Genomic DNA, 24,405 nt, shown 5'->3' on the forward strand with positions numbered 1-24,405 from the left:
CTGTAACTCTGTGAGTTGATTTCAAGAACACAAAGAAGTTTCTCAGAAAGCTTCTTTCTCTTTGTTATCGGAGGATATTTCCTTTGGCACTACAGTCTTCAAAGGAATCCGAAATATCTGTTCTCAGATTACACAGAGATAAGGCTAGCAAAGAGATCCACGAAATACAGATGTAACTCTGTGAGATGAATTAACAGAACACTAAGCAGTTTCTCAGAAAGCTTCTTTCCAGATTTCATCTGAGGATATTTCCTTTTTTACCATAGCCCTCTATGGGCTTCCAAATATCACTTTGCCAATTCCACAAGAACTGTCTTAGCGAAAGGCTTCTTGAGGGGAAAGCTGTAACTCTGTGAGATGCCTTCACAGAACACAAAGAAGTTTCTCAGAAAGCTTCTTTCTCTTTGTTATCGGAGGATATTTCCTTTGGCCAAATAGTCTTCAAAGGGATCCGAAATATCTATTCTCAGATTCCACAGAAATAAGGCTAGCAAAGAGATCCACGAAATACAGATGTAACTCAGTGAGATGAATTAACAGAACACTAAGCAGTTTCTCAGAAAGCTTCTTTCCAGATTTCATCTGAGGATATTTCCTTTTTCACCCTAGCCCTCTATTGGTTTCCAAATATCACTTTGCCAATTCCACAAGGACTGTCTTAGCGAAAGACTTCTAGAGGGCAAAGCTGTAACTCTGTGAGATGATTTCACAGAACCAAAGAAATTTCTCAGAAAGCTTCTTTCTCTTTGTTATCGGAGGATATTTCCTTTGGCCCTATAGTCTTCAAAGGGATCCGAAATATCTGTTCTAAGATTCCACAGAAATAAGGCTAGCAATGAGATCCACTAAATACATATGTAACTCTGTGAGATGAATTAACAGAACACTAAGCAGTTTCTCAGAAAACTTCTTTCCAGATTTCATCTGAGGATATTTCCTTCTTCAACATAGCCCTCTACGGGCTTCCAAATATCACTTTGCCAATTCCACAAGAGCTGTCTTAGCGAAAGGCTTCTTGAGGGGAAAGCTGTAACTCCGTCAGATGATTTCACAGAGCACAAAGAAATTTCTCAGAAAGCTTCTTTATCTTTGTTTCCGGAGGATATTTCCTTTGGCCCTATAGTCTTCAAAGGGATCCGAAATATAAGTTCTCAGATTACAAAGAAATAAGGCTAGCAAATCGATCCACGAAATAGAGATGTAACTCTGTGAGGTGAATTAACAGAACACTAAGCAGTTTCTCAGAAAGCTTCTTTGCAGATTTCATATGAGGATATTTCCTTTTTCAACCGAACCCTCTATGGGCTTCAAACTATCACTTTGCCAATTCCACAAGAACTGTCTTAGCGAAAGGCTTCTTGAGGGGCAAACTGTATCTCTGTGAGATGATTTCACAGAACACAAAGAAGTTTCTCAGAAAGCTTTTTTCTCTTTGTTATCGGAGGATATTTCCTTTGGCCCTATAGTCTTCAAAGGGATCCGAAATATCTGTTCTAAGATTCCGCAGAAATAAGGCTAGCAAAGAGATCCACGAAATACAGATGTAACTCTGTGAGATGAATTAACAGAACACTAAGCAGGTTCTCAGAAAGCTTCTTTCCAGATTTCATCTGAGGATATTTCCTTTTTCACAATAGCCCTCTACGTGCTTCCAAATATCACCTTGCAAATTCCACAAGAATTGTCTTAGCGAAGGGCTTCTTGAGGGGAAAGCTGTAACTCTGTGAGATGATTTCACAGAACACAAAGAAGTTTCTCAGAAAGCTTCTTTCTCTTTGTTATCGGAGGATATTTCCTTTGGCCCTATAGTCTTCAAAGGGATCCGAAATATCTGTTCTCAGATTCCACAGAAATAAGGCTAGCAAAGAGATCCACGAAATACAGATGTAACTCTGTGAGATGAATTAACAGAACACTAAGCAGTTTCTCAGAAAGCTTCTTTCCAGATTTCATCTGAGGATATTTCCTTTTTCACCATAGCCCTCTAAGGGCTTCCAAATATCAATTTGCCAATTCCACAAGAACTGTCCTAGCGAAAGGCTTCTAGAGAGCAAAGCTGTAACTCTGTGAGATGATTTCACAGAACACAAAGAAGTTTCTCAGAAAGCTTCTTTCTCTTTGTTATCGGAGGATATTTACTTTGGCCCTATAGTCTTCAAAGGGATCCGAAATATCTGTTCTCAGTTTCCACAGAAATAAGGCTAGCAAAGAGATCCACGAAATACAGATGTAACTCTGTGAGATGAATTAACAGAACACTAAGCAGTTTCTCAGAAAGCTTCTTTCCAGATTTCATCTGAGGATATTTCCTTTTTCAACCTAGCCCTCTATGGGCTTCAAAATATCACTTTGCCAATTCCACAGGAACTGTATTAGCGAAAGGCTTCTTGAGGGGCAAGCTGTAACTCTGTGAGTTGATTTCACAGAACACAAAGAAGTTTCTCAGAAAGCTTCTTTCTCTTTATTGTCCGAGGATATTTCCTTTGGCCCTACAGTCTTCAAAGGGATCCAAAATATCTGTTCTCAGATTCCAGAGAAATAAGGCTAGCAAAGAGATCCACGAAATACAGATGTAACTCTGTGAGATGAATTAACAGAACACTAAGCAGTTTCTCAGAAAGCTTCTTTCCAGATTTCATCTGAGGATATTTCCTTTTTCACCATAGCCCTCTAAGGGCTTCCAAATATCACTTTGCCAATTCCACAAGAACTGTCTTAGCCAAAGGCTTCTAGAGGGCAAAGTTGTAACTCTGTGAGATGATTTCACAGAACACAAAAAGTTTCTCAGAAAGCTTCTCTCTCTTTGTTATCGGAGGATATTTACTTTGGCTCTATAGTCTTCAACGTAATCCGAAATATCTGTTCTCAGATTACACAGAAATAAGGCTTGCAAAGAGATCCACGAATAACAGATGTAACTCTGTGAGATGAATTAACAGAACACTAAGCAGTTTCTCCGAAAACTTCTTTCCAGATTTCATCTGAGGATATTTCCTTTTTCACCATAGCCCTCTATGGGCTTCCAAATATCACTTTGCCAATTCCACAAGAACTGTCTTAGCGAAAGGCTTCTAGAGGGCAAAGCTGTAACTCTGTGAGATGATTTCCCAGAACACAAAGAAATTTCTCAGAAAGCTTCTTTCTCTTTGTAATCGGAGGATATTTCCTTTGGCCCTATAGTCTTCAAAGGGATCCGAAATATCTGTTCTCAGATTCCACAGAAATAAGGCTAGCAAAGAGATCCACGAAATACAGATGTAACTCTGGGAGATGAACTAACAGAACACTAAGCAGGTTCTCAGAAAGCTGCTTTCCAGTATTCATCTGAGGATATTTCCTTTTTCACCATAGCCCTCTATGGGCTTCCAAATATCACTTTGCCAATTCCACAAGAACTGTCTTAGCTAAAGGCTTCTTGAGGGGAAAGCTGTAACTCTGTGAGATGATTTCACAGAACACAAAGAAGTTTCTCAGAAAGCTTCTTTCTCTTTGTTATCGGAGGATATTTACTTTGGCCCTATGGTCTTCAAAGGGATCCGAAATATCTGTTCTCAGATTCCACAGAAATAAGGCTAGCAAAGAGATCCACGAAATACAGATGTAACTCTGTGAGATGAATTAACAGAACACTAAGCAGTTTCTCAGAAAGCTTCTTTCCAGATTTCATCTGAGGATATTTCCTTTTTCAACATAGCCCACTATGGGCTTCAAAATATCACTTTGCCAATTCCACAAGAACTGTCTTAGCGAAAGGCTTCTTGAGGGGCAAGCTGTAACTCTGTGAGATGATTTCACAGAACACAAAGAAGTTTCTCAGATAGCTTCTTTCTCTTTATTGTCGGAGGATATTTCCTTTGTCCCTACAGTCTTCAAAGGGATCCAAAATATCTGTTCTCAGATTCCACAAAAATAAGGCTAGCAAAGAGATCCACGAAATACAGATGTAACTCTGTGAGTGGAAGTCAGAAAACACTAAGCAGTTTCTCAGAAAGCTTCTTCCCAGATTTCATCTGTGGATATTTCCTTTTTCACCATAGCCCTCTAAGGGCTTCCAAATATCACTTTGCCAATTCCACAAGAACTGTCTTAGCGAAAGGCTTCTTTAGGGGAAAGCTGTAACTCTGTGAGATGATTTCACATAACACAAAGAAGTTTCTCAGAAAGCTTCTTTCTCTTTGTTATCGGAGGATATTTCCTTTGGCCCTATAGTCTTCAAAGGGATCCGAAATATCTGTTCTCAGATTCCACAGAAATAAGGCTAGCAAAGAGATCCCCGAAATACAGATGTAACTCTGTGAGATGAATTAACAGAACACTAAGCACTTTCTCAGAAAGCTTCTTTCCAGATTTCATCTGAGAATATTTCCTTTTTCACCATAGCCCTCTATGGGCTTCCAAATACCACTTTGCCAATTCCACAAGAACTGTCTTAGCGAAAGGCTTCTAGAGGGCAAAGCTGTAACTCTGTGACATGATTTCCCAGAACACAAAGAAATTTCTCAGAAAGCTTCTTTCTCTTTGTTATCGGAGGATATTCCCTTTGGCCCTATAGTCTTCAAAGGGATCCGAAATATCTGTTCTCAGATTCCACAGAAATAAGGCTAGCAAAGAGATCCGTGAAATACAGATGTAACTCTGGGAGATGAACTAACAGAACACTAAGCAGGTTCTCAGAAAGCTGCTTTCCAGATTTCATCTGAGGATATTTCCTTTTTCACCATAGCCCTCTATGGGCTTCCAAATATCACTTTGCCAATTCCACAAGAACTGTCTTAGCGAAAGGCTTCTTAAGGGAAAAGCTGTAACTCAGTGAGATGATTTCACAGAACACAAAGAAGTTTCTCAGAAACCTTCTTTCTCTTTGTTATCAGAGGATATTTACTTTGGCCCTATGGTCTTCAAAGGGATCCGAAATATCTGTTCTCAGATTACACAGAAATAAGGCTAGCAAAGAGATCCAGGAATTACAGATGTAACTCTGTGAGATGAATTAACAGAACACTAAGCAGTTTCTCAGAAATCTTCTTTCCAGATTTCATCTGAGGATATTTCCTTTTTCAACATAGCCCTCTATGGGCTTCCATATATCACTTTGCCAATTCCACAAGAACTGTCTTAGCGAAAGGCTTCTTGAGGGGAAAGCTGTAACTCTGTGAGATGATTTCACAGAACACAAAGAAGTTTCTCAGAAAGCTTCTTTCTCTTTTTTATCGGAGGATATTTACTTTGGCCCTATGGTCTTCAAAGGGATCCGAAATATCTGTTCTCAGATTCCACAGAATTAAGGCTAGCAAAGAGAACCTCGAAATACAGATGTAACTCTGTGAGTGGAAGTCAGAAAACACTAAGCGGTGTCTCAGAAAGCTTCTTTCCAGATTTCATCTGAGGATATTTCCTTTTTCAACATAGCCCTGTATGGGCTTCCAAATATCACTTTGCCAATTCCACAAGAGCTGTCTTAGCGAAAGGCTTCTTGAGGGGAAAGCTGTAACCCTATGAGATGATTTCACAGACAACAAGGAAATTTTTCAGAAAGCTTCTTTCTCTTTGTTATCGGAGGATATTTCCTTTGGCCCTATAGTCTTCAAAGGGATTCGAAATATATGTTCTCAGATTACACAGAAATAAGGCTAGGAAAGAGATCCACGAAATACAGATGTAACTCTGTGAGATGAATTAACAGAACACTAAGCAGTTTCTCAGAAAGCTTCTTTCCAGATTTCATCTGAGGATATTTCCTTTTTCACCATAGCCCTCTATGGGCTTCCAAATATCACTTTGCCAATTCCTCAAGAACGGTCTTAGCGAAAGGCTTCTTGAGGGGAAAGCTGTAACTCTGTGAGATGACTTCACAGAACACAAAGAAGTTTCTCAGAAAGCTTCTTTCTCTTTGTTATCGGAGGATATTTCCTTTGGCTCTATAGTCTTCAACGTAATCCGAAATATCTGTTCTCAGATTCCACAGAAATAAGGCAAGCAATGAGATCCACTAAATACATATGTAACTCTGTGAGATGAATTAACAGAACACTAAGTAGTTTCTCAGAAAACTTCTTTCCAGATTTCATCTGAGGATATTTCCTTTTTCAACATAGCCCTCTATGGGCTTCAAAATATCACTTTGCCAATTCCACAAGAACTCTCTTAGCGAAAGGCTTCTTGAGGGGCGAGCTGTAACTCTGTGAGTTGATTTCAAGAACACAAAGAAGTTTCTCAGAAAGCTTCTTTCTCTTTGTTATCGGAGGATATTTCCTTTGGCACTACAGTCTTCAAAGGAATCCGAAATATCTGTTCTCAGATTACACAGAGATAAGGCTAGCAAAGAGATCCACGAAATACAGATGTAACTCTGTGAGATGAATTAACAGAACACTAAGCAGTTTCTCAGAAAGCTTCTTTCCAGATTTCATCTGAGGATATTTCCTTTTTTACCATAGCCCTCTATGGGCTTCCAAATATCACTTTGCCAATTCCACAAGAACTGTCTTAGCGAAAGGCTTCTTGAGGGGAAAGTTGTAACTCTGTGAGATGACTTCACAGAACACAAAGAAGTTTCTCAGAAAGCTTCTTTCTCTTTGTTATCGGAGGATATTTCCTTTGGCCCTATAGTCTTCAAAGGGATCCGAAATATCTATTCTCAGATTCCACAGAAATAAGGCTAGCAAAGAGATCCACGAAATACAGATGTAACTCAGTGAGATGAATTAACAGAACACTAAGCAGTTTCTCAGAAAGCTTCTTTCCAGATTTCATCTGAGGATATTTCCTTTTTCACCCTAGCCCTCTATTGGCTTCCAAATATCACTTTGCCAATTCCACAAGGACTGTCTTAGCGAAAGGCTTCTAGAGGGCAAAGCTGTAACTCTGTGAGATGATTTCACAGAACCAAAGAAATTTCTCAGAAAGCTTCTTTCTCTTTGTTATCGGAGGATATTTCCTTTGGCCCTATAGTCTTCAAAGGGATCCGAAATATCTGTTCTAAGATTCCACAGAAATAAGGCTAGCAATGAGATCCACGAAATACAGATGTAACTCTGTGAGATGAATTAACAGAACACTAAGCAGTTTCTCAGAAAGCTTCTTTCCAGATTTCATCTGAGGATATTTCCTTTTTCACCATAGCCCTCTATGGGCTTCCAAATATCACTTTGCCAATTCCTCAAGAACGGTCTTAGCGAAAGGCTTCTTGAGGGGAAAGCTGTAACTCTGTGAGATGACTTCACAGAACACAAAGAAGTTTCTCAGAAAGCTTCTTTCTCTTTGTTATCGGAGGATATTTCCTTTGGCTCTATAGTCTTCAACGTAATCCGAAATATCTGTTCTCAGATTCCACAGAAATAAGGCAAGCAATGAGATCCACTAAATACATATGTAACTCTGTGAGATGAATTAACAGAACACTAAGTACTTTCTCAGAAAACTTCTTTCCAGATTTCATCTGAGGATATTTCCTTTTTCAACATAGCCCTCTATGGGCTTCAAAATATCACTTTGCCAATTCCACAAGAACTCTCTTAGCGAAAGGCTTCTTGAGGGGCGAGCTGTAACTCTGTGAGTTGATTTCAAGAACACAAAGAAGTTTCTCAGAAAGCTTCTTTCTCTTTGTTATCGGAGGATATTTCCTTTGGCACTACAGTCTTCAAAGGAATCCGAAATATCTGTTCTCAGATTACACAGAGATAAGGCTAGCAAAGAGATCCACGAAATACAGATGAAACTCTGTGAGATGAATTAACAGAACACTAAGCAGTTTCTCAGAAAGCTTCTTTCCATATTTCATCTGAGGATATTTCCTTTTTCACCGTAGCCCTCTAGGGGTTCCAAATATCACTTTGCCAATTCCACAAGGACTGTCTTAGCGAAAGACTTCTAGAGGGCAAAGCTGTAACTCTGTGAGATGATTTCACAGAACCAAAGAAATTTCTCAGAAAGCTTCTTTCTCTTTGTTATCGGAGGATATTTCCTTTGGCCCTATAGTCTTCAAAGGGATCCGAAATATCTGTTCTAAGATTCCACAGAAATAAGGCTAGCAATGAGATCCACTAAATACATATGTAACTCTGTGAGATGAATTAACAGAACACTAAGCAGTTTCTCAGAAAACTTCTTTCCAGATTTCATCTGAGGATATTTCCTTCTTCAACATAGCCCTCTACGGGCTTCCAAATATCACTTTGCCAATTCCACAAGAGCTGTCTTAGCGAAAGGCTTCTTGAGGGGAAAGCTGTAACTCCGTCAGATGATTTCACAGAGCACAAAGAAATTTCTCAGAAAGCTTCTTTCTCTTTGTTTTCGGAGGATATTTCCTTTGGCCCTATAGTCTTCAAAGGGATCCGAAATATAAGTTCTCAGATTACAAAGAAATAAGGCTAGCAAATCGATCCACGAAATAGAGATGTAACTCTGTGAGGTGAATTAACAGAACACTAAGCAGTTTCTCAGAAAGCTTCTTTGCAGATTTCATATGAGGATATTTCCTTTTTCAACCGAACCCTCTATGGGCTTCAAACTATCACTTTGCCAATTCCACAAGAACTGTCTTAGCGAAAGGCTTCTTGAGGGGCAAACTGTATCTCTGTGAGATGATTTCACAGAACACAAAGAAGTTTCTCAGAAAGCTTTTTTCTCTTTGTTATCGGAGGATATTTCCTTTGGCCCTATAGTCTTCAAAGGGATCCGAAATATCTGTTCTAAGATTCCGCAGAAATAAGGCTAGCAAAGAGATCCACGAAATACAGATGTAACTCTGTGAGATGAATTAACAGAACACTAAGCAGGTTCTCAGAAAGCTTCTTTCCAGATTTCATCTGAGGATATTTCCTTTTTCACAATAGCCCTCTACGTGCTTCCAAATATCACCTTGCAAATTCCACAAGAATTGTCTTAGCGAAGGGCTTCTTGAGGGGAAAGCTGTAACTCTGTGAGATGATTTCACAGAACACAAAGAAGTTTCTCAGAAAGCTTCTTTCTCTTTGTTATCGGAGGATATTTCCTTTGGCCCTATAGTCTTCAAAGGGATCCGAAATATCTGTTCTCAGATTCCACAGAAATAAGGCTAGCAAAGAGATCCACGAAATACAGATGTAACTGTGTGCGATGAATTAACAGAACACTAAGCAGTTTCTCAGAAAGCTTCTTTCCAGATTTCATCTGAGGATATTTCCTTTTTCACCATAGCCCTCTAAGGGCTTCCAAATATCAATTTGCCAATTCCACAAGAACTGTCCTAGCGAAAGGCTTCTAGAGAGCAAAGCTGTAACTCTGTGAGATGATTTCACAGAACACAAAGAAGTTTCTCAGAAAGCTTCTTTCTCTTTGTTATCGGAGGATATTTACTTTGGCCCTATAGTCTTCAAAGGGATCCGAAATATCTGTTCTCATTTTCCACAGAAATAAGGCTAGCAAAGAGATCCACGAAATACAGATGTAACTCTGTGAGATGAATTAACAGAACACTAAGCAGTTTCTCAGAAAGCTTCTTTCCAGATTTCATCTGAGGATATTTCCTTTTTCAACCTAGCCCTCTATGGGCTTCAAAATATCACTTTGCCAATTCCACAAGAACTGTATTAGCGAAAGGCTTCTTGAGGGGCAAGGTGTAACTCTGTGAGTTGATTTCACAGAACACAAAGAAGTTTCTCAGAAAGCTTCTTTCTCTTTATTGTCCGAGGATATTTCCTTTGGCCCTACAGTCTTCAAAGGGATCCAAAATATCTGTTCTCAGATTCCAGAGAAATAAGGCTAGCAAAGAGATCCACGAAATACAGATGTAACTCTGTGAGATGAATTAACAGAACACTAAGCAATTTCTCAGAAAGCTTCTTTCCAGATTTCATCTGAGGATATTTCCTTTTTCACCATAGCCCTCTAAGGGCTTCCAAATATCACTTTGCCAATTCCACAAGAACTGTCTTAGCCAAAGGCTTCTAGAGGGCAAAGTTGTAACTCTGTGAGATGATTTCACAGAACACAAAAAGTTTCTCAGAAAGCTTCTCTCTCTTTGTTATCGGAGGATATTTACTTTGGCTTTATAGTCTTCAAAGGGATCCGAAATATCTGTTCTCAGATTACACAGAAATAAGGCTTGCAAAGAGATCCACGAATAACAGATGTAACTCTGTGAGATGAATTAACAGAACACTAAGCAGTTTCTCCGAAAACTTCTTTCCAGATTTCATCTGAGGATATTTCCTTTTTCACCATAGCCCTCTATGGGCTTCCAAATATCACTTTGCCAATTCCACAAGAACTGTCTTAGCGAAAGGCTTCTAGAGGGCAAAGCTGTAACTCTGTGAGATGATTTCCCAGAACACAAAGAAATTTCTCAGAAAGCTTCTTTCTCTTTGTAATCGGAGGATATTTCCTTTGGCCCTATAGTCTTCAAAGGGATCCGAAATATCTGTTCTCAGATTCCACAGAAATAAGGCTAGCAAAGAGATCCACGAAATACAGATGTAACTCTGGGAGATGAACTAACAGAACACTAAGCAGGTTCTCAGAAAGCTGCTTTCCAGTATTCATCTGAGGATATTTCCTTTTTCACCATAGCCCTCTATGGGCTTCCAAATATCACTTTGCCAATTCCACAAGAACTGTCTTAGCTAAAGGCTTCTTGAGGGGAAAGCTGTAACTCTGTGAGATGATTTCACAGAACACAAAGAAGTTTCTCAGAAAGCTTCTTTCTCTTTGTTATCGGAGGATATTTACTTTGGCCCTATGGTCTTCAAAGGGATCCGAAATATCTGTTCTCAGATTCCACAGAAATAAGGCTAGCAAAGAGATCCACGAAATACAGATGTAACTCTGTGAGATGAATTAACAGAACACTAAGCAGTTTCTCAGAAAGCTTCTTTCCAGATTTCATCTGAGGATATTTCCTTTTTCAACATAGCCCACTATGGGCTTCAAAATATCACTTTGCCAATTCCACAAGAACTGTCTTAGCGAAAGGCTTCTTGAGGGGCAAGCTGTAACTCTGTGAGATGATTTCACAGAACACAAAGAAGTTTCTCAGATAGCTTCTTTCTCTTTATTGTCGGAGGATATTTCCTTTGGCCCTACAGTCTTCAAAGGGATCCAAAATATCTGTTCTCAGATTCCACAAAAATAAGGCTAGCAAAGAGATCCACGAAATACAGATGTAACTCTGTGAGTGGAAGTCAGAAAACACTAAGCAGTTTCTCAGAAAGCTTCTTCCCAGATTTCATCTGTGGATATTTCCTTTTTCACCATAGCCCTCTAAGGGCTTCCAAATATCACTTTGCCAATTCCACAAGAACTGTCTTAGCGAAAGGCTTCTTTAGGGGCAAGCTGTAACTCTGTGAGATGATTTCACATAACACAAAGAAGTTTCTCAGAAAGCTTCTTTCTCTTTGTTATCGGAGGATATTTCCTTTGGCCCTATAGTCTTCAAAGGGATCCGAAATATCTGTTCTCAGATTCCACAGAAATAAGGCTAGCAAAGAGATCCCCGAAATACAGATGTAACTCTGTGAGATGAATTAACAGAACACTAAGCACTTTCTCAGAAAGCTTCTTTCCAGATTTCATCTGAGAATATTTCCTTTTTCACCATAGCCCTCTATGGGCTTCCAAATACCACTTTGCCAATTCCACAAGAACTGTCTTAGCGAAAGGCTTCTAGAGGGCAAAGCTGTAACTCTGTGACATGATTTCCCAGAACACAAAGAAATTTCTCAGAAAGCTTCTTTCTCTTTGTTATCGGAGGATATTTCCTTTGGCCCTATAGTCTTCAAAGGGATCCGAAATATCTGTTCTCAGATTCCACAGAATTAAGGCTAGCAAAGAGATCCTCGAAATACAGATGTAACTCTGTGAGTGGAAGTCAGAAAACACTAAGCGGTGTCTCAGAAAGCTTCTTTCCCGATTTCATCTGAGGATATTTCCTTTTTCAACATAGCCCTGTATGGGCTTCCAAATATCACTTTGCCAATTCCACAAGAGCTGTCTTAGCGAAAGGCTTCTTGAGGGGAAAGCTGTAACCCTATGAGATGATTTCACAGACAACAAGGAAATTTTTCAGAAAGCTTCTTTCTCTTTGTTATCGGAGGATATTTCCTTTGGCCCTATAGTCTTCAAAGGGATTCGAAATATATGTTCTCAGATTACACAGAAATAAGGCTAGGAAAGAGATCCACGAAATACAGATGTAACTCTGTGAGATGAATTAACAGAACACTAAGCAGTTTCTCAGAAAGCTTCTTTCCAGATTTCATCTGAGGATATTTCCTTTTTCACCATAGCCCTCTATGGGCTTCCAAATATCACTTTGCCAATTCCTCAAGAACGGTCTTAGCGAAAGGCTTCTTGAGGGGAAAGCTGTAACTCTGTGAGATGACTTCACAGAACACAAAGAAGTTTCTCAGAAAGCTTCTTTCTCTTTGTTATCGGAGGATATTTCCTTTGGCTCTATAGTCTTCAACGTAATCCGAAATATCTGTTCTCAGATTCCACAGAAATAAGGCAAGCAATGAGATCCACTAAATACATATGTAACTCTGTGAGATGAATTAACAGAACACTAAGTAGTTTCTCAGAAAACTTCTTTCCAGATTTCATCTGAGGATATTTCCTTTTTCAACATAGCCCTCTATGGGCTTCAAAATATCACTTTGCCAATTCCACAAGAACTCTCTTAGCGAAAGGCTTCTTGAGGGGCGAGCTGTAACTCTGTGAGTTGATTTCAAGAACACAAAGAAGTTTCTCAGAAAGCTTCTTTCTCTTTGTTATCGGAGGATATTTCCTTTGGCACTACAGTCTTCAAAGGAATCCGAAATATCTGTTCTCAGATTACACAGAGATAAGGCTAGCAAAGAGATCCACGAAATACAGATGTAACTCTGTGAGATGAATTAACAGAACACTAAGCAGTTTCTCAGAAAGCTTCTTTCCAGATTTCATCTGAGGATATTTCCTTTTTTACCATAGCCCTCTAGGGGCTTCCAAATATCACTTTGCCAATTCCACAAGAACTGTCTTAGCGAAAGGCTTCTTGAGGGGAAAGCTGTAACTCTGTGAGATGACTTCACAGAACACAAAGAAGTTTCTCAGAAAGCTTCTTTCTCTTTGTTATCGGAGGATATTTCCTTTGGCCCTATAGTCTTCAAAGGGATCCGAAATATCTATTCTCAGATTCCACAGAAATAAGGCTAGCAAAGAGATCCACGAAATACAGATGTAACTCAGTGAGATGAATTAACAGAACACTAAGCAGTTTCTCAGAAAGCTTCTTTCCAGATTTCATCTGAGGATATTTCCTTTTTCACCCTAGCCCTCTATTGGCTTCCAAATATCACTTTGCCAATTCCACAAGGACTGTCTTAGCGAAAGGCTTCTAGAGGGCAAAGCTGTAACTCTGTGAGATGATTTCACAGAACCAAAGAAATTTCTCAGAAAGCTTCTTTCTCTTTGTTATCGGAGGATATTTCCTTTGGCCCTATAGTCTTCAAAGGGAACCGAAATATCTGTTCTAAGATTCCACAGAAATAAGGCTAGCAATGAGATCCACTAAATACATATGTAACTCTGTGAGATGAATTAACAGAACACTAAGCAGTTTCTCAGAAAGCTTCTTTCCAGATTTCATCTGAGGATATTTCCTTCTTCAACATAGCCCTCTACGGGCTTCCAAATATCACTTTGCCAATTCCACAAGAGCTGTCTTAGCGAAAGGCTTCTTGAGGGGAAAGCTGTAACTCCGTCAGATGATTTCACAGAGCACAAAGAAATTTCTCAGAAAGCTTCTTTCTCTTTGTTTTCGGAGGATATTTCCTTTGGCCCTATAGTCTTCAAAGGGATCCGAAATATAAGTTCTCAGATTACAAAGAAATAAGGCTAGCAAATCGATCCACGAAATACAGATGTAACTCTGTGAGGTGAATTAACAGAACACTAAGCAGTTTCTCAGAAAGCTTCTTTGCAGATTTCATATGAGGATATTTCCTTTTTCAACCGAACCCTCTATGGGCTTCAAACTATCACTTTGCCAATTCCACAAGAACTGTCTTAGCGAAAGGCTTCTTGAGGGGCAAGCTGTATCTCTGTGAGATGATTTCACAGAACACAAAGAAGTTTCTCAGAAAGCTTTTTTCTCTTTGTTATCGGAGGATATTTCCTTTGGCCGTATAGTCTTCAAAGGGATCCGAAATATCTGTTCTAAGATTCCGCAGAAATAAGGCTAGCAAAGAGATCCACGAAATACAGATGTAACTCTGTGAGATGAATTAACAGAACACTAAGCAGGTTCTCAGAAAGCTTCTTTCCAGATTTCATCTGAGGATATTTCCTTTTTCACAATAGCCCTCTACGTGCTTCCAAATATCACCTTGCAAATTCCACAAGAATTGTCTTAGCGAAGGGATTCTTGAGGGGAAAGCTGTAACTCTGTGAGATGATTTCACAGAACACAAAGAAGTTTCTCAGAAAGCTTCTTTCTCTTTGTTATCGGAGGATATTTCCTTTGGCCCTATAGTCTTCAAAGGGATCCGAAATATCTGTTCTCAGATTCCACAGAAATAAGGCTAGCAAAGAGATCCACGAAATACAGATGTAACTCTGTGAGATGAATTAACAGAACACTAAGCAGTTTCTCAGAAAGCTTCTTTCCAGATTTCATCTGAGGATATTTCCTTTTTCACCATAGCCCTCTAAGGGCTTCCAAATATCAATTTGCCAATTCCACAAGAACTGTCTTAGCGAAAGGCTTCTAGAGAGCAAAGCTGTAACTCTGTGAGATGATTTCACAGAACACAAAGAAGTTTCTCAGAAAGCTTCTTTCTCTTTGTTATCGGAGGATATTTACTTTGGCCCTATAGTCTTCAAAGGGATCCGAAATATCTGTTCTCAGTTTCCACAGAAATAAGGCTAGCAAACAGATCCACGAAATACAGATGTAACTCTGTGAGATGAATTAACAGAACACTAAGCAGTTTCTCAGAAAGCTTCTTTCCAGATTTCATCTGAGGATATTTCCTTTTTCAACCTAGCCCTCTATGGGCTTCAAAATATCACTTTGCCAATTCCACAAGAACTGTATTAGCGAAAGGCTTCTTGAGGGGCAAGCTGTAACTCTGTGAGATGATTTCACAGAACACAAAGAAGTTTCTCAGAAAGCTTCTTTCTCTTTATTGTCGGAGGATATTTCCTTTGGCCCTACAGTCTTCAAAGGGATCCAAAATATCTGTTCTCAGATTCCAGAGAAATAAGGCTAGCAAAGAGATCCACGAAATACAGATGTAACTCTGTGAGATGAATTAACAGAACACTAAGCAGTTTCTCAGAAAGCTTCTTTCCAGATTTCATCTGAGGATATTTCCTTTTTCACCATAGCCCTCTAAGGGCTTCCAAATATCACTTTGCCAATTCCACAAGAACTGTCTTAGCCAAAGGCTTCTAGAGGGCAAAGTTGTAACTCTGTGAGATGATTTCACAGAACACAAAAAGTTTCTCAGAAAGCTTCTCTCTCTTTGTTATCGGAGGATATTTACTTTGGCTTTATAGTCTTCAAAGGGATCCGAAATATCTGTTCTCAGATTACACAGAAATAAGGCTTGCAAAGAGATCCACGAATAACAGATGTAACTCTGTGAGATGAATTAACAGAACACTAAGCAGTTTCTCAGAAAGCTTCTTTCCAGATTTCATCTGAGGATATTTCCTTTTTCACCATAGCCCTCTATGGGCTTCCAAATATCACTTTGCCAATTCCTCAAGAACGGTCTTAGCGAAAGGCTTCTTGAGGGGAAAGCTGTAACTCTGTGAGATGACTTCACAGAACACAAAGAAGTTTCTCAGAAAGCTTCTTTCTCTTTGTTATCGGAGGATATTTCCTTTGGCTCTATAGTCTTCAACGTAATCCGAAATATCTGTTCTCAGATTCCACAGAAATAAGGCAAGCAATGAGATCCACTAAATACATATGTAACTCTGTGAGATGAATTAACAGAACACTAAGTAGTTTCTCAGAAAACTTCTTTCCAGATTTCATCTGAGGATATTTCCTTTTTCAACATAGCCCTCTATGGGCTTCAAAATATCACTTTGCCAATTCCACAAGAACTCTCTTAGCGAAAGGCTTCTTGAGGGGCGAGCTGTAACTCTGTGAGTTGATTTCAAGAACACAAAGAAGTTTCTCAGAAAGCTTCTTTCTCTTTGTTATCGGAGGATATTTCCTTTGGCACTACAGTCTTCAAAGGAATCCGAAATATCTGTTATCAGATTACACAGAGATAAGGCTAGCAAAGAGATCCACGAAATACAGATGTAACTCTGTGAGATGAATTAACAGAACACTAAGCAGTTTCTCAGAAAGCTTCTTTCCAGATTTCATCTGAGGATATTTCCTTTTTTACCATAGCCCTCTATGGGCTTCCAAATATCACTTTGCCAATTCCACAAGAACTGTCTTAGCGAAAGGCTTCTTGAGGGGAAAGTTGTAACTCTGTGAGATGACTTCACAGAACACAAAGAAGTTTCTCAGAAAGCTTCTTTCTCTTTGTTATCGGAGGATATTTCCTTTGGCCCTATAGTCTTCAAAGGGATCCGAAATATCTATTCTCAGATTCCACCGAAATAAGGCTAGCAAAGAGATCCACGAAATACAGATGTAACTCAGTGAGATGAATTAACAGAACACTAAGCAGTTTCTCAGAAAGCTTCTTTCCAGATTTCATCTGAGGATATTTCCTTTTTCACCCTAGCCCTCTATTGGCTTCCAAATATCACTTTGCCAATTCCACAAGGACTGTCTTAGCGAAAGGCTTCTAGAGGGCAAAGCTGTAACTCTGTGAGATGATTTCACAGAACCAAAGAAATTTCTCAGAAAGCTTCTTTCTCTTTGTTATCGGAGGATATTTCCTTTGGCCCTATAGTCTTCAAAGGGATCCGAAATATCTGTTCTAAGATTCCACAGAAATAAGGCTAGCAATGAGATCCACGAAATACAGATGTAACTCTGTGAGATGAATTAACAGAACACTAAGCAGTTTCTCAGAAAGCTTCTTTCCAGATTTCATCTGAGGATATTTCCTTTTTCACCATAGCCCTCTATGGGCTTCCAAATATCACTTTGCCAATTCCTCAAGAACGGTCTTAGCGAAAGGCTTCTTGAGGGGAAAGCTGTAACTCTGTGAGATGACTTCACAGAACACAAAGAAGTTTCTCAGAAAGCTTCTTTCTCTTTGTTATCGGAGGATATTTCCTTTGGCTCTATAGTCTTCAACGTAATCCGAAATATCTGTTCTCAGATTCCACAGAAATAAGGCAAGCAATGAGATCCACTAAATACATATGTAACTCTGTGAGATGAATTAACAGAACACTAAGTAGTTTCTCATAAAACTTCTTTCCAGATTTCATCTGAGGATATTTCCTTTTTCAAAATAGCCCTCTATGGGCTTCAAAATATCACTTTGCCAATTCCACAAGAACTCTCTTAGCGAAAGGCTTCTTGAGGGGCGAGCTGTAACTCTGTGAGTTGATTTCAAGAACACAAAGAAGTTTCTCAGAAAGCTTCTTTCTCTTTGTTATCGGAGGATATTTCCTTTGGCACTACAGTCTTCAAAGGAATCCGAAATATCTGTTCTCAGATTACACAGAGATAAGGCTAGCAAAGAGATCCACGAAATACAGATGTAACTCTGTGAGATGAATTAACAGAACACTAAGCAGTTTCTCAGAAAGCTTCTTTCCAGATTTCATCTGAGGATATTTCCTTTTTTACCATAGCCCTCTATGGGCTTCCAAATATCACTTTGCCAATTCCACAAGAACTGTCTTAGCGAAAGGCTTCTTGAGGGGAAAGCTGTAACTCTGTGAGATGACTTCACAGAACACAAAGAAGTTTCTCAGAAAGCTTCTTTCTCTTTGTTATCGGAGGATATTTCCTTTGGCCCTATACTCTTCAAAGGGATCCGAAATATCTATTCTCAGATTCCACAGAAATAAGGCTAGCAAAGAGATCCACGAAATACAGATGTAACTCAGTGAGATGAATTAACAGAACACTAAGCAGTTTCTCAGAAAGCTTCTTTCCAGATTTCATCTGAGGATATTTCCTTTTTCACCATAGCCTTCTATGGGCTTCCAAATATCACTTTGCCAATTCCACAAGGACTGTCTTAGCGAAAGGCTTCTAGAGGGCAAAGCTGTAACTCTGTGAGATGATTTCACAGAACCAAAGAAATTTCTCAGAAAGCTTCTTTCTCTTTGTTATCGGAGGATATTTCCTTTGGCTCTATAGTCTTCAACGTAATCCGAAATATCTGTTCTCAGATTCCACAGAAATAAGGCAAGCAATGAGATCCACTAAATACATATGTAACTCTGTGAGATGAATTAACAGAACACTAAGTAGTTTCTCAGAAAACTTCTTTCCAGATTTCATCTGAGGATATTTCCTTTTTCAAAATAGCCCTCTATGGGCTTCAAAATATCACTTTGCCAATTCCACAAGAACTCTCTTAGCGAAAGGCTTCTTGAGGGGCGAGCTGTAACTCTGTGAGTTGATTTCAAGAACACAAAGAAGTTTCTCAGAAAGCTTCTTTCTCTTTGTTATCGGAGGATATTTCCTTTGGCACTACAGTCTTCAAAGGAATCCGAAATATCTGTTCTCAGATTACACAGAGATAAGGCTAGCAAAGAGATCCACGAAATACAGATGTAACTCTGTGAGATGAATTAACAGAACACTAAGCAGTTTCTCAGAAAGCTTCTTTCCAGATTTCATCTGAGGATATTTCCTTTTTTACCATAGCCCTCTAGGGGCTTCCAAATATCACTTTGCCAATTCCACAAGAACTGTCTTAGCGAAAGGCTTCTTGAGGGGAAAGCTGTAACTCTGTGAGATGACTTCACAGAACACAAAGAAGTTTCTCAGAAAGCTTCTTTCTCTTTGTTATCGGAGGATATTTCCTTTGGCCCTATAGTCTTCAAAGGGATCCGAAATATCTATTCTCAGATTCCACAGAAATAAGGCTAGCAAAGAGATCCACGAAATACAGATGTAACTCAGTGAGATGAATTAACAGAACACTAAGCAGTTTCTCAGAAAGCTTCTTTCCAGATTTCATCTGAGGATATTTCCTTTTTCACCCTAGCCCTCTATTGGCTTCCAAATATCACTTTGCCAATTCCACAAGGACTGTCTTAGCGAAAGGCTTCTAGAGGGCAAAGCTGTAACTCTGTGAGATGATTTCACAGAACCAAAGAAATTTCTCAGAAAGCTTCTTTCTCTTTGTTATCGGAGGATATTTCCTTTGGCCCTATAGTCTTCAAAGGGAACCGAAATATCTGTTCTAAGATTCCACAGAAATAAGGCTAGCAATGAGATCCACTAAATACATATGTAACTCTGTGAGATGAATTAACAGAACACTAAGCAGTTTCTCAGAAAGCTTCTTTCCAGATTTCATCTGAGGATATTTCCTTCTTCAACATAGCCCTCTACGGGCTTCCAAATATCACTTTGCCAATTCCACAAGAGCTGTCTTAGCGAAAGGCTTCTTGAGGGGAAAGCTGTAACTCCGTCAGATGATTTCACAGAGCACAAAGAAATTTCTCAGAAAGCTTCTTTCTCTTTGTTTTCGGAGGATATTTCCTTTGGCCCTATAGTCTTCAAAGGGATCCGAAATATAAGTTCTCAGATTACAAAGAAATAAGGCTAGCAAATCGATCCACGAAATACAGATGTAACTCTGTGAGGTGAATTAACAGAACACTAAGCAGTTTCTCAGAAAGCTTCTTTGCAGATTTCATATGAGGATATTTCCTTTTTCAACCGAACCCTCTATGGGCTTCAAACTATCACTTTGCCAATTCCACAAGAACTGTCTTAGCGAAAGGCTTCTTGAGGGGCAAGCTGTATCTCTGTGAGATGATTTCACAGAACACAAAGAAGTTTCTCAGAAAGCTTTTTTCTCTTTGTTATCGGAGGATATTTCCTTTGGCCCTATAGTCTTCAAAGGGATCCGAAATATCTGTTCTAAGATTCCGCAGAAATAAGGCTAGCAAAGAGATCCACGAAATACAGATGTAACTCTGTGAGATGAATTAACAGAACACTAAGCAGGTTCTCAGAAAGCTTCTTTCCAGATTTCATCTGAGGATATTTCCTTTTTCACAATAGCCCTCTACGTGCTTCCAAATATCACCTTGCAAATTCCACAAGAATTGTCTTAGCGAAGGGATTCTTGAGGGGAAAGCTGTAACTCTGTGAGATGATTTCACAGAACACAAAGAAGTTTCTCAGAAAGCTTCTTTCTCTTTGTTATCGGAGGATATTTCCTTTGGCCCTATAGTCTTCAAAGGGATCCGAAATATCTGTTCTCAGATTCCACAGAAATAAGGCTAGCAAAGAGATCCACGAAATACAGATGTAACTCTGTGAGATGAATTAACAGAACACTAAGCAGTTTCTCAGAAAGCTTCTTTCCAGATTTCATCTGAGGATATTTCCTTTTTCACCATAGCCCTCTAAGGGCTTCCAAATATCAATTTGCCAATTCCACAAGAACTGTCTTAGCGAAAGGCTTCTAGAGAGCAAAGCTGTAACTCTGTGAGATGATTTCACAGAACACAAAGAAGTTTCTCAGAAAGCTTCTTTCTCTTTGTTATCGGAGGATATTTACTTTGGCCCTATAGTCTTCAAAGGGATCCGAAATATCTGTTCTCAGTTTCCACAGAAATAAGGCTAGCAAACAGATCCACGAAATACAGATGTAACTCTGTGAGATGAATTAACAGAACACTAAGCAGTTTCTCAGAAAGCTTCTTTCCAGATTTCATCTGAGGATATTTCCTTTTTCAACCTAGCCCTCTATGGGCTTCAAAATATCACTTTGCCAATTCCACAAGAACTGTATTAGCGAAAGGCTTCTTGAGGGGCAAGCTGTAACTCTGTGAGATGATTTCACAGAACACAAAGAAGTTTCTCAGAAAGCTTCTTTCTCTTTATTGTCGGAGGATATTTCCTTTGGCCCTACAGTCTTCAAAGGGATCCAAAATATCTGTTCTCAGATTCCAGAGAAATAAGGCTAGCAAAGAGATCCACGAAATACAGATGTAACTCTGTGAGATGAATTAACAGAACACTAAGCAGTTTCTCAGAAAGCTTCTTTCCAGATTTCATCTGAGGATATTTCCTTTTTCACCATAGCCCTCTAAGGGCTTCCAAATATCACTTTGCCAATTCCACAAGAACTGTCTTAGCCAAAGGCTTCTAGAGGGCAAAGTTGTAACTCTGTGAGATGATTTCACAGAACACAAAAAGTTTCTCAGAAAGCTTCTCTCTCTTTGTTATCGGAGGATATTTACTTTGGCTTTATAGTCTTCAAAGGGATCCGAAATATCTGTTCTCAGATTACACAGAAATAAGGCTTGCAAAGAGATCCACGAATAACAGATGTAACTCTGTGAGATGAATTAACAGAACACTAAGCAGTTTCTCCGAAAACTTCTTTCCAGATTTCATCTGAGGATATTTCCTTTTTCACCATAGCCCTCTATGGGCTTCCAAATATCACTTTGCCAATTCCACAAGAACTGTCTTAGCGAAAGGCTTCTAGAGGGCAAAGCTGTAACTCTGTGAGATGATTTCCCAGAACACAAAGAAATTTCTCAGAAAGCTTCTTTCTCTTTGTAATCGGAGGATATTTCCTTTGGCCCTATAGTCTTCAAAGGGATCCGAAATATCTGTTCTCAGATTCCACAGAAATAAGGCTAGCAAAGAGATCCACGAAATACAGATGTAACTCTGGGAGATGAACTAACAGAACACTAAGCAGGTTCTCAGAAAGCTGCTTTCCAGTATTCATCTGAGGATATTTCCTTTTTCACCATAGCCGTCTATGGGCTTCCAAATATCACTTTGCCAATTCCACAAGAACTGTCTTAGCTAAAGGCTTCTTGAGGGGAAAGCTGTAACTCTGTGAGATGATTTCACAGAACACAAAGAAGTTTCTCAGAAAGCTTCTTTCTCTTTGTTATCGGAGGATATTTACTTTGGCCCTATGGTCTTCAAAGGGATCCGAAATATCTGTTCTCAGATTCCACAGAAATAAGGCTAGCAAAGAGATCCACGAAATACAGATGTAACTCTGTGAGATGAATTAACAGAACACTAAGCAGTTTCTCAGAAAGCTTCTTTCCAGATTTCATCTGAGGATATTTCCTTTTTCAACATAGCCCACTATGGGCTTCAAAATATCACTTTGCCAATTCCACGAGAACTGTCTTAGCGAAAGGCTTCTTGAGGGGCAAGCTGTAACTCTGTGAGATGATTTCACAGAACACAAAGAAGTTTCTCAGATAGCTTCTTTCTCTTTATTGTCGGAGGATATTTCCTTTGGCCCTACAGTCTTCAAAGGGATCCAAAATATCTGTTCTCAGATTCCACAAAAATAAGGCTAGCAAAGAGATCCACGAAATACAGATGTAACTCTGTGAGTGGAAGTCAGAAAACACTAAGCAGTTTCTCAGAAAGCTTCTTCCCAGATTTCATCTGTGGATATTCCTTTTTCACCATAGACCTCTACGGGCTTCCAAATATCACTTTGCCAATTCCACAAGAACTGTCTTAGCGAAAGGCTTCTTTAGGGGAAAGCTGTAACTCTGTGAGATGATTTCGCATAACACAAAGAAGTTTCTCAGAAAGCTTCTTTCTCTTTGTTATCGGAGGATATTTCCTTTGGCCCTATAGTCTTCAAAGGGATCCGAAATATCTGTTCTCAGATTCCACAGAAATAAGGCTAGCAAAGAGATCCCCGAAATACAGATGTAACTCGGTGAGATGAATTAACAGAACACTAAGCACTTTCTCAGAAAGCTTCTTTCCAGATTTCATCTGAGAATATTTCCTTTTTCACCATAGCCCTCTATGGGCTTCCAAATATCACTTTTCCAATTCCACAAGAACTGTCTTAGCGAAAGGCTTCTAGAGGGCAAAGCTGTAACTCTGTGACATGATTTCCCAGAACACAAAGAAATTTCTCAGAAAGCTTCTTTCTCTTTGTTATCGGAGGATATTTCCTTTGGCCCTATAGTCTTCAAAGGGATCCCAAATATCTGTTCTCAGATTCCACAGAAATAAGGCTAGCAAAGAGATCCGTGAAATACAGATGTAACTCTGGGAGATGAACTAACAGAACACTAAGCAGGTTCTCAGAAAGCTGCTTTCCAGATTTCATCTGAGGATATATCCTTTTTCACCATAGCCCTCTATGGGCTTCCAAATATCACTTTGCCAATTCCACAAGAACTGTCTTAGCGAAAGGCTTCTTGAGGGAAAAGCTGTAACTCAGTGAGATGATTTCACAGAACACAAAGAAGTTTCTCAGAAAGCTTCTTTCTCTTTGTTATCAGAGGATATTTACTTTGGCCCTATGGTCTTCAAAGGGATCCGATATATCTGTTCTCAGATTACACAGAAAAAAGGCTAGCAAAGAGATCCAAGAATTACAGATGTAACTCTGTGAGATGAATTAACAGAACACTAAGCAGTTTCTCAGAAAGCTTATTTCCAGATTTCATCTGAGGATATTTCCTTTTTCAACATAGCCCTCTATGGGCTTCCATATATCACTTTGCCAATTCCACAAGAACTGTCTTAGCGAAAGGCTTCTTGAGGAGAAAGCTGTAACTCTGTGAGATGATTTCACAGAACACAAAGAAGTTTCTCAGAAAGCTTCTTTCTCTTTTTTATCGGAGGATATTTACTTTGGCCCTATGGTTTTCAAAGGGATCCGAAATATCTGTTCTCAGATTCCACAGAATTAAGGCTAGCAAAGAGATCCTCGAAATACAGATGTAACTCTGTGAGTGGAAGTCAGAAAACACTAAGCGGTGACTCAGAAAGCTTCTTTCCAGATTTCATCTGAGGATATTTCCTTTTTCAACATAGCCCTGTATGGGCTTCCAAATATCACTTTGCCAATTCCACAAGAGCTGTCTTAGCGAAAGGCTTCTTGAGGGGAAAGCTGTAACCCTATGAGATGATTTCACAGACAACAAGGAAATTTTTCAGAAAGCTTCTTTCTCTTTGTTATCGGAGGATATTTCCTTTGGCCCTATAGTCTTCAAAGGGATTCGAAATATATGTTCTCAGATTACACAGAAATAAGGCTAGGAAAGAGATCCACGAAATACAGATGTAACTCTGTGAGATGAATTAACAGAACACTAAGCAGTTTCTCAGAAAGCTTCTTTCCAGATTTCATCTGAGGATATTTCCTTTTTCACCATAGCCCTCTATGGGCTTCCAAATATCACTTTGCCAATTCCTCAAGAACGGTCTTAGCGAAAGGCTTCTTGAGGGGAAAGCTGTAACTCTGTGAGATGACTTCACAGAACACAAAGAAGTTTCTCAGAAAGCTTCTTTCTCTTTGTTATCGG

The sequence above is a fragment of the Macaca nemestrina genome, chromosome 3 (assembly GCF_043159975.1).
Source record: "Macaca nemestrina isolate mMacNem1 chromosome 3, mMacNem.hap1, whole genome shotgun sequence".
In the NCBI taxonomy this organism is placed as follows: domain Eukaryota; kingdom Metazoa; phylum Chordata; class Mammalia; order Primates; family Cercopithecidae; genus Macaca; species Macaca nemestrina.